The sequence below is a fragment of the Pristiophorus japonicus genome, chromosome 1 (genome assembly GCF_044704955.1).
Source record: "Pristiophorus japonicus isolate sPriJap1 chromosome 1, sPriJap1.hap1, whole genome shotgun sequence".
NCBI lineage: Eukaryota > Metazoa > Chordata > Chondrichthyes > Pristiophoridae > Pristiophorus > Pristiophorus japonicus.
Genome location: NC_091977.1, coordinates 72,300,187 through 72,312,281, shown reverse-complemented (window position 1 = coordinate 72,312,281; position 12,095 = coordinate 72,300,187).

Genomic DNA, 12,095 nt, shown 5'->3' with positions numbered 1-12,095 from the left:
TACACAGGAAGCCCTACAGGGACTTTTAATTGTCTACTTGAACTAATTGAATACAGAAATATAATTAACATTCTATGAACAAATGGAAAACAAACCAGCCAGTTTGTGCTGTGGATAACTAGTATTATGTCACCCATCTGAAGTAAACAACATCCCACATCACATATAGGTTGTTGCAGTATTTGATGCTCTTACTGACATATGGAGCAACAGATAGTGGGCAAATTAGTTGCAAGGCTATAATTCAAGCATAGGACTCAGATAATATCATACATCATTAAAAATAGCTCTGGCAGTTTATGAATATTGGCAGAATCCTAAACTTGAATTACAGGTTTAAACATACTGCCAGCTATGTGTTATTAATTAGGTGCAGAGTCGAAAATCCAGAGTTCCAAAATCAAGAATGTTCCGGAATCCGGACTCCGGATCAATCAGTGGCAGGGTCGCCTGGAATCCGCAAAATGTTCCGGAATCCAGACCCGCCAAACCTGCCGACCTTGGGCCTCGCCTCACCACCGCTCGTCTCGCCCTGCTGGCCACCACTGCCCTTACCTCATCACCCGAACACCACCTCAACGGCGGGGCCCGCTCGAACACCTCCTCGGCGGCAAGGCCCGCCCGAACAGCTCCTCGGCGGCAAGGCCCGCCCGAACAGCTCCTCGGCGGCAAGGCCCACCCGAACAGCTCCTCGGCGGCAAGGCCCACCCGAACAGCTCCTCGGCGGCAAGGCCCTCCCGAACAGCTCCTCGGCAGCAAGGCCCGCCCGAACAGCTCCTCAGCGGCAAGGCCCGCCCGAACAGCTCCTCGGCGGCAAGGCCCGCCCGAACAGCTCCTCAGCGGCAAGGCCCGCCCGAACAGCTCCTCGGCGGCAAGGCCCGCCCGAACAGCTCCTCGGCGGCAAGGCCCGCCCGAACAGCTCCTCAGCGGCAAGGCCCGCCCGAACAGCTCCTCAGCGGCAAGGCCCGCCCGAACAGCTCCTCGGCGGCAAGGCCCGCCCGAACAGCTCCTCGGCGGCAGGGCCCACTCGAACACCTCCTCGGCGGCAAGGCCCGCCTGATCAGCTCCTCGGCGGCAAGGCCCGCCTGATCAGCTCCTCGGCGGCAAGGCCCGCCTGAACAGCTCCTCGGCGGCAGGGCCCACTCGAACACCTCCTCGGCGGCAAGGCCCGCCCGAACAGCTCCTCGGCGGCAAGGCCCGCCTGAACAGCTCCTCGGCGGCAGGGCCCGCCTGAACAGCTCCTCGGCGGCAGGGCCCAGTCGAACACCTCCTCGGCGGCAAGGCCCACTCGAACACCTCCTCGGCGGCAGGGCCCACTCGAACAGTTCCTCGGCGGCAGGGCCCACTCGAACACCTCCTCGGCGGCAAGGCCCGCCTGATCAGCTCCTCGGCGGCAGGGCCCACTCGAACACCTCCTCGGCGGCAAGGCCCGCCTGATCAGCTCCTCGGCGGCAGGGCCCACTCGAACACCTCCTCGGCGGCAAGGCCCGCCTGATCAGCTCCTCGGCGGCAGGGCCCACTCGAACACCTCGTCGGCGGCAAGGCCCGCCCGAACAGCACCTCGGCGGCAGGGCCCACTCGAACACCTCCTCGGCGGCAAGGCCCGCCCGAACAGCTCCTCGGCGGCAGGGCCCGCTCGAACACCTCCTCGGCGGCAGGGCCCACTCGAACAGCTCCTCGGCGGCAGGGCCCATCCGAACACCTCCTCGGCGGCAAGGCCCGCCCGAACAGCTCCTCAGTGGCAAGGCCCACTCGAACACCTCCTCGGCGGCAGGGCCCACTCGAACACCTCCTCCGCGGCAAGGCCCGCCTGATCAGCTCCTCGGCGGCAAGGCCCGCCTGATCAGCTCCTCGGCGGCAAGGCCTGCCTGATCAGCTCCTCGGCGGCAAGGCCCGCCTGATCAGCTCCTCGGCGGCAAGGCCCGCCTGAACAGTTCCTCGGCGGCAGGGCCCACTCGAACACCTCCTCGGCGGCAAGGCCCGCCTGATCAGCTCCTCGGCGGCAGGGCCCACTCGAACAGCTCCTCGGCGGCAGGACCCATCCGAACACCTCCTCGGTGGCAAGGCCCGCCCGAACAGCTCCTCGGTGGCAAGGCCCACTCGAACACCTCCTCGGCGGCAGGGCCCACTCGAACACCTCCTCGGCGGCAGGGCCCACTCGAACACCTCCTCGGCGGCAGGGCCCACCCGAACAGCTCCTTGGCGGCGGGGCCCACTCGAACACCTCTTCAGTGGCGGGGCCCACTGGAACACCTCCTCGACGGCGGGGCCCACTCAAACACCTCCTCGGCGGTGGGGCCCGCCCGAACACCTCCTCGGCGGCAGGGCCCACTCGAACACCTCCTCGGCGGTGGGGCCCGCCCGAACAGCTCCTCGGCGGCGGGGCCCACTCGAACACCTCTTCAGTGGCGGGGCCCACTGGAACACCTCCTCGACGGCGGGGCCCACTCAAACACCTCCTCGGCGGTGGGGCCCGCCCGAACAGCTCCTCGGCGGCGGGGCCCACACGAACACCTCTTCAGTGGCGGGGCCCACTCGAACACCTCCTCGACGGCGGGGCCCACTCGAACACCTCCTCAGCGGCGGGACCCACTCAAACACCTCCTCGGCGGCAAGGCCCGCCCGAACAGCTCCTTGGCTACGGGGCCCACTCGAACACCTCCTCGGCGGCGGGACCCACTCGAACACCTCCTCGGTGGCAAGGCCCGCCCGAACAGCTCCTCAGCGGCAGGGCCCACTCGAACACCTCCTCGGTGGCAAGGCCCGCCCGAACAGCTCCTCAGCAGCAGGGCCCACTCGAACACCTCCTCGGCGGCAGGGCCCACCCGAACAGCTCCTTGGCGACGGGGCCTGCCCGAACAGTTCCACTACGGCAGGGCCCACCCGAAGAGCTCCTTGACGACAGGGCCCCACCCGACGATCTCATCGACCTGGCTCGAACAGTTCCTCGGCAGGGACTTCCCCCCCCCCCCCAACCAACCCCCTATCCCCCCCTCTTTCTGATGTTCTGAATTCTGGAAATACCCGAACCTGGGCTCGGGTGTTTCCAGATTCGTGACGTCAGAAAGACGATCGAAAGTCCAGAAAAGTCCGGATTCCAGAACGGCCTCGGTCCCGAGGGTTCCGGATTCTTGACGCTGTACCTGTACTACATACTGAATAGCTGATGGAAAGAAAATCTACTTTTCTAACTGCCATGTGATGGGCACATTGAATAGCTTAGGTGAAAGAGTGTTAAGGTTCACTCTGATATTTAACCAGTGGGAATATAGCATCACATGACTAGTATCGTAGTAAAATTAGATTGTTTTAATCTTCAGCAGCAGGGTACCAGTACAGGAACCGTGGAGTTTATATTACACAGTCAGATGATACCCTAAGCTGTGAGAGTAAATATTGACTGGTTTGTAAAACCCTCATCTAACTGCCAAATTATGATTACAGTCTTGAAATCACTCTAATGCAAATGATTGTATTTATATATCTTCCCTCTCTTCTTCTGACACCATTGTTCATGCCAGGCTGTGATTCCACAGGCAGAAGATGCCCTGCAGCACCTCACTCGTGTTGTGTATGGAGAATGAGTCAGACTGAACACTGTGAGCTCAAAGTAAAGTGTGACCTTACCCTTTTATTGCAGGTCTCCAGAGTGTCTCTCCAACCTGTGAAGCCTCCTTATATACCTGTGCGCTCAAGGAATTATGGGATCCCTTGGGACTCCAGGGGATGAGCCCTCTGGTAGCTGTACAGAGTAAATACAAGTCCACATATATAACAACATGCACCCCCCCCCAAAGTCAATAGTGTAACTACTTACAATATGAGTCGATCTGGGACCCTTCTTGCCCTGGTTGATCATCTCGGTGTGAAAGCTGGTGTTGTTGAATCATTTGTTGGGCCCTCGCTGGGCTGCTGTGCAGCTGGCCTTGCTGGGCTGCCTGGTGTGTTGGGCCCTGCTGGGCTGCTGTGGATGATGGGTTCTGCTTCGTGGTCAACTGAGGTGCCGGTTGCCACTGGTGTGTATGTTGGAGGATCAAAAAAGGTAGGGTCCAAGGTGGGTTGCTCAGGATAGTCCGTGAATCTGAGTTTGATTTGGTCCAAGTGTTTCCGGTGAATGAGTCCATTTGAAAGTTTGACCCAAAACACCTTGCTCCCCTCTTTGGCCATGACACTGCCAGGAAGCCACTTGGGACCTTGTCCATAATTTAATACAAATACAGGATCATTGATTTCAATCTCGCGTGACACATTTGCGCTATTATGGTATGCACTTTGTTGAAGCCGCATGCTCTCTACTTGTTCATGTAGATCAGGTGAACTAACGAGAGCCTTGTCTTAAGTGCTCTTTTCATGAGCAGTTCAGCAGGTGGGATCCCAGTGAGTGAGTGGGGTCTCGTGCGGTAGCTAAGCAGGACTTAGGATAGGCGAGTCTGCAGTGAGCCTTCAGTTACCCTCTTCAAGCCTTGCTTGATGGTTTGCACTGCTCTCTCTGCCTGACCATTGGACGCTGGTTTAAACGGGGCAGATGTGACATGTTTGATCCCCTTACGGGTCTTGAATTCTTTGAATTCAGCACTGGTAAAACATGGCCCGTTGTCACTCACCAGGACATGGGGTAAGCCGTGAGTGGCAAACATGGTCCGCAGGCTTTCAGTAGTATAAGCGGACGTGCTAGCCGACATTATCTCACATTCAATCCACTTGGAGTACACATCTACAACCACAAGGAACATTTTATCGAAGAACGGGCCTGCATAGTCGACGTGTACCCTAGACCACGGTTTGGAGGGCCAAGACCATAAACTTAGCAGCGCCTCCCTGGGTGCATTGCTTAACTGCGAGCATGTATTACATCTGTGAATGCAGGACTCTAAGTCCACATCGATACCGGGTCACCACACATAGGATCTGGCTATCGCTTTCATCATTACGATGCCTGGCTGGGTACTGTGGAGGTCATTGCTGAAGATATTTCTGCCCTTCTTGGGGACCACTACTCGATTGCCCCACAGATGGCAGTCTGCCTTTATAGACATTTCATCTTTGCACCGCTGGAACGGCTTTATTTCTTCCTGCATTTCCACTGGGACATTGGACCAGCTCCCGTAAAGCACACGGCATTTGACTAGAGATAATAAGGGGTCCTGGCTTGTCCAGGTTTTGATCTGCCGGGCAGTGACGGGTGATTGCTCACTCTCAAATGCTTCCATAACCATGGCTAGATCTGTGGGTTGCGCCATTTCCACCCCCGTGGTGAGCAATGGCAGCCTACTGAGAGCATCGGCGCAGTTTTCTGTGCCTGGCCTGTGGTGGATGGCTTGGTTGTATACGTACAACCTGAGCGCCCATCTCTGGATGCGGCCGATGCGTTAGTATTTATCCCTTTACTCTCGGAAAACAGGGATATAAATGGCTTATGGTCAGTTTCCAATTAGAATTTTAGCCCAAACAGGTATTGATACATTTTCTTTATCCCATTGACACACGCTAATGCTTCTTTTTCAATCATGCTTTAGGCTCTCTCAGCCTTCTGGATGCATAAGCAACCGGTTGCAGTTTCCCGAAATCATTAGCTTGTTGCATATGACGACGCATCACATGCTAGTACCAAACGCTTACATGGATCATACAACACAAGCAATTTGTTTGAGCATAACAATGTTCTCGCTTTTACAAAGGCATTTTCTTGGCTTTTGCCCCAAACCCATTCGCCCCCTTTTCGTAGTAAGACATGTCGTGTTTCTAGCAGTGTGCTGAGACCCAGTAAGAAGTTACCAAAGTAGTTCAAGAGTCCCAGAAACGACCGCAGCTCCGTCACGTTCTGTGGCCTCGGTGCATTCTCGATTGCCTCCGTCTTCGCGTTGATGGGCCTGATGCCGCCCGCCGCAATCCTCCTTCCCAAGAATTCCACTTCAGGCGCCAGGAAAACGCACTTTGAGCGTTTTAACCTGAGCCCCACGCGGTTGAGTCGACTAAGAACCTCCCCCTGGTCTGCAGATGCTCGACTATGTTCTGACTTATGACCAAGATATCATCCTGGAAGACCACGGTGTGCGGGACCGACTTCAGTAAACTTTCCATGTTTCTCTGGAATATCGCCGCCGCTGATTGGATTCCAACCGGGCATCTGTTATAAACAAAAAGACCTTTGTGCGTGTTGATGCAGGTGAGGGCCTTCAATGACTCCTCCATTTCCTGCGTCATGTAGGCTGAAGTCAGATCCAGCTTCGTGAATGTCTTTCCTCTCGCCAGCATTGCAAAGAGGTCGTTGGCCTTTGGTGGTGGGTATTGGTCCTGCAGGGAGAAACGATTCATAGTTACTTTGTAAACGCCACAGATTCTGACGGTGCCGTCTCCCTTGAGGACTGGGACAATAGGACTGGCCCACTCGCTGAACTCGATCGGTGAAATGATGCCCTCTCTAGCTCGATCTCTACCCTTTCTCTCATCATGTACAGTACTGCTCTCGCCTTGTGATGGATGGGTTGCGCCCCCGGAATTAGGTGGATCTGCACTTATGCTCCTTGGAATTTCCCGATGCCTGGTTCGAACAGCGAAGGAAATTTGTTTAAGATCTGGGCACACGAAGTGTCGTCAGCGGGCAATAGCACTCGGACGTCATCCCAGTTCCAGCGTATCTTTCCCAGCCAGCTCCTGCCGAGCAGCGTGGGACTGTCGTCTGGTACCACCCAGAGTGGTAGCTTGTGCACCGCTCCATCGTAGGAGACATTTATGGTAGCACTGCCGAATACAGGAATCAGTTGTTTCGTGTAAGTTCTTAGTTTTGTGCAAACTGGAGTTAAGACTGGCTTTGAGGCCTTGTTGCACCTTTTGAAAATCTTTTTGCCCATGATGGACTGGCACGCGCCCGTGTCCAGCTCCATTTACACTGGGAGTCCATTTAGTTCAACATTCAGCATTATCAGGGGACTTTTTTTTAAATTTCAAAATATACTTTATTCATATAAAAATTTGCACAATATATTGGAAGGCAGTTCAGTACATTTGGATGCGGTCAGCAGTTCCGTTCAATAGATTTGCTTGCTTTACATTTCGAGGTACATTTCAGTACAATCCAGGATACATTGTAATACAGTCATCATATTGCTTTGCTGGTGGCACTATACGGTACATGGAATGGGTGAGGGTACAGTTACATTTCTTTGCAACATACATTACTAAACAGAACTTGCATTATACATGGCACTACATAGGTTTTTTTCAGATCATGGTGCTCTATGTATACAAAAAGTTTACAAGTACAGCCCGAGGGGAGTTTTATACTGATTCCAGCCCCTGGGTTTATTGTGACGGAAGGGCTTTAAACTGTGGCTCTTCCCCACCGTGCCTTTGCGGTGGCTGCACCAATTTTTAGTGCGTCCCTCAGCACGTACTCCTGGAGCTTGGATTGCGCCAGTCTGCAACACGCAGATGTGGACATCTCCTTGCTCTGGAAGACCAGCAAGTTTCGGCAAGACCAAAGTGCGTCTTTCACCGAGTTGATGGCCCTCCAGCAGCAGATATTGTCTGTCTCGGTGTGTGTCTGGGAACAGCCCATAGAGCACAGAGTCCTGTGTTACGGAGCTGCTTGGGATGAACCTCGACAGCAACCACTGCATCTCCACCCAGACCTGCCTTGCAAAGGGGCAATCCCAAAGGAGATGGATGACTGTCTCGTCCGCACCACAGCCAACTCAGGGGCAGAGTGCCGTGTCTCTGAAACCCCAGCTGTGCATGAAGGATCTGACGGGTAGGGCCCTGCTCACCGCCAACCAAGCTACATCTTGGTGCTTGTGTGAAAGCTCTCGCAATGAGACGTTCTGCCAGACGAGTTCGACAGTCTGCTCGGGGAACCACCCGACAGGGTCCACCCTCTCCTTCTTTCGTAGGGCGTCCAGGACCTTACGTGCCGACCACTGCTTTATGGCCTTGTGGTCAAAGGGGTTTTTTCTGAAAAACTTTTCCACGGTGGACAGGTGGACAGGCATGGTGCAACTGGTGGGGGCGTTTCGCGGCAGCGTGGCCAGGCCCATCCTTCGCAACACCGGGGACAGGTAGAACCTCAGCACGTAGTGACACTTGGTGTTTGCATACCGGGAGTCGGTGCACAGCTTGATGCAGCCGCACACAAAGGTGGCCATCAGGATGAGGGCCACGTTCGGAACATCCTTTCCTCCACTGTTGAGAGATTTGTACATCGTGTCTCTGCGGACACGGTCCATTTTGGACCTCCAGACAAAGTGGAAGACGGCCCGGGTGACTGCCACAGCACCGGAGCGTGAGATAGGCCAGACCTGCGCCACGTACAACAACACCAAGAGCACCTCACTCCTGATGACCAGGTTCTTTCCTGCGATGGAGAGGGAGCGCAGCTTCCACCATCCCAGTTTTTGTTTCACTTTGACGGTACGCTCTTCCCAGTTTTTGGCGCACGCCCCGTCCACTCCGAACCATATTCCCAACACCTTCAGGTAATCTGGCTTAACGGTGAAGGGAATAAAGGATCGGTCGGCCCAGTTGCCAAAGAACATGGCCTCGCTTTTGCTGCGATTGACCTTCGCTCCCGAGGCCAGTTCAAACTGGTCACAGATTGTGAGCAATCTGTGGACTGACTGCAGATCCGAGCAAAAGACGGTGACGTCGTCCATGTACAGGGAGGTCTTGACCTGAGCGTCTCCGCTGCCTGGGATCATCACCCCTCTAATGCTCGCATCCTTCCTGATGGACTCGGCAAAGGGTTCGATACAGCACACAAACAAGACAGAGGAGAGGGGACAGCCTTGCCTGACTCCAGACCTGATCGGAAAGCTTTCAGTTTCCCACCCGTTGATTAGAACTGTGCTACTGATGTCTGTGTAGAGCAGTGGATCCAATTGCGGATACCCTCCCTAAACCCCATCTTGGAGAGCACATCCATCAGGTACGTGTGCAATATCCTGTCAAAGGCCTTCTCCTGGTCCAAGCTGATTAAACAGGTGTCCACCCTCCTGTCCTGCACGTAGGCGATCGTATCCCTGAGTAGCGCTGGACAATTCGTGGTGAATGTGTACACCCCTTGTACCTCTGCCTCCTCTATCTGAGGCTCTGGTTCATCCTCCATGGATCTGTCCTCCTCTGCAACATGGTGGTTTGCAGGTTTAACAGGCTTTGCAGCTCACCTGCACACTCGTTGGAGGTGTCCCATTGTTCCACAGCCCTTGCAAATGTACCCTTTGAATCGGCATGAATGGAAATGATGATCACCCCCGCCAACAAGGTGTTAATGGCCTTGCATTGATCACTCTTGATGGTGAACTCTGAGTCATCTGCGGATGTGCAGCTGCAGGTATGTGTGACCTGCTCTGTACATTACGATTCAAAAACAACATCACTTTGTTCACAGTACTTGTAGCAGCACTTGTGTGCTGAGAGATTTACTTCATATTGTCACTGGTGGCAATGAGCGCCTGGGCTATCGCTATGGCCTTACTCAAGTTGGGATCTCTACAGTCAAAAGTTTGCGAAGTATGGTTTTGTGGCCAATGCCAAGTACGAAAAAGTCTCTGAGCATTTGCTCCAAATGTCCTTCAAATTCGCAATGTCCTGCAAGGCGTCTTAGCTCGGCGACATAACTCGCTACTTCCTGACCTTCAGACCTTTTGTAGATGTAGAACCGGTACCTCGCCATCAGAACACTTTCCTTCAGGTTCAAATGCTCTCAGACCAGTGTGCACAAATTGTCATATATGATTTCTCCATGGGTTTTGCTGGAGTGAGCAGATTCTTCATGAGGCCATACGTTGGTGCCCCACAGACGGTGAGGAGAATCGCCCTTCGTTTGGCAGCGCTCTCTTCCCCATCTAGCTCGTTGGCCACGAGGTATTGGTCGAGTCACTCCACAAAAGTTTCCCAATCATCTCCCTCCTAGAATTTTGCCAGGATGCCCACTGTTCTCTGCATCTTTGGGTTCACTATCTGTATCTCGTCGCCAGTTGCTGTGTATGGAGAAAGAGTCAGACTGAACACTGTGAGCTCAAAGTAAAATGTGATCTTAGTCTTTTATTGCGGGTCTCCAGAGTACCTCTCCAACCTGTGAAGCCTCCTTAAATACCTGTGCTCCCAAGGGATTATGGGATCCCTTAGGACTCCAGGGGATGAACCCTCTGGTGGCTGTACAGAGCAAATACAAGTCCACATATATAACAACTCGCATGGCCATTTCTTATGTGTAAGCCCAGTTAGACTATTCCACCACAGGGGCATCACAGTCAAATCTGATCCTGCCCTCAACCAATGCCCACATATGCACACATTCCACCAGAGATCATTGGACAGCAATCAGAAGTGGAAAACCTGATTTTTCTCTCTCTAACCCAGGATGCCTAGGCTATTAGTACCACCATTACTGATGTCCTGCTAGAGATCAGTTAACTTCACACATACCAGGCATCACTTGAGATAATTGTATCTGTATGATTCAATTGTATACTATACAGTCCATTCAACAGTTAAGCCATGAGGGAAACTTATTTTTACATGACAGTAAATTAATTGAGTGGTTTTGTTTAGATTTCGATCCTTTTTGTTTTACTGCCTGTGTCAAGGTCAGCATATAATTGATGTGGGATGATATCGTGGCTAAAGGACTAACAATTGTGATATAATCATTGCAAGTCCATCAGAAAATAATTTTCAGTAGATTATGAGAAAGTTCAACATCTATATTAAAATCATTGAGTTAGTGACATTATCACAGCTCCATGCAAATCTTGATGCAAATTTAAAATATGAGTCCAAGGTTTAGCCTTGCATCAGTGGTAAGAAGATTGTGGTTTCAAATCCCAACTCCAGAGACTTGTGCAGTACTGACGGAGTGCTGCACTGTTGGATAAGAACATAAGAACATAAGAAATAGGAGCAGGAGTAGGCCAAATGGCCCCTCGAGCCTGCTCCGCCATTTAATACGATCATGGCTGATCTGATCATGGACTCAGCTCCACTTCCCCGCCCACTCCACATAACCCCTTATCCCCTTATCACTTAAGAAATTGTCTATTTCTGTTTTAAATTTATTCAATGCCCCAGCTTCCACAGCTCTCTGAGGCAGCAAATTCCACAGATTTACAACCCTCAGAGAAGAAATTTCTCCTCATCTCTGTTTTAAATGGGCGGCCCCTTATTCTAAGATCGTGCCATCTAGTTCTAGTCTCCCCCATCAGTGGCATCTCTTTGATAACACGTTAAACCGAGGCACTGACTGCCCTCTGCAGTGGATATAAAAGATTCCATGGCACTACTGACAGGGAATTTTCTTGTTCTCTGGGTAAATATTTATCCCTCAACCAACATCACTAAAACTTGATTATCTGGTCATTATCTCATTGCTGTTTGAAGGACCTTGCTGTGCACAAAATGGCTGCTGCATTTCCAATATTAGAACAGTAAATACACTTCAAAAAGTATTTCATTGGCTGCAAAATGCTTTGAGACATCCTGAAAGGTGCTATATAAGTATAAATTCTCGCTTTCTTGACATTGAAATCAATGGATAATGCTGTCATGGTATTGCCTATTCCTGCTGCTCCAAAGGTGGCGCTGTAACCCCTCTCACTTGTTTTGTCAGCTTCTCCTGCCCACCACTGCTGCCTCCTGCCTCCCTCCTCAATCACTCCAGGATCTCTCATACACCCTATTGCCTTGTTCTGCGCCCACTTGTTGCTTTGCCCAACTAACTATGAGCAACACCACAGGAAGTTCACTAATATTATAGCATATTTTAATCATCACCAGGAAACTCCTTCAACATAAAAACTACATTTTGTTATTTTGCATTGCATCTGCACATCTTCCTACCTCTAAGTATTGTCCTACATGGGTACTGTACAATGCAAAACCATCAGCTCCCTGCAAGACCATCAGCAGGCCAGGGCCATTACAGGGAGCAGCGTGCGGTGGCATACCACTGCAGGGAGCAGCGCGTGCTGCTGCAGGAGGGTGATGGCTGCGAAGCCAGGTCTTCGATTGTAGTGCGGGCAGGCACAGCAAGAGGGACGAAGGAGCGGCAAGAGTTTGTAGATGGAAGTGACCAGGGCCCAGGAGAGGTGAGAGTTTGGGGC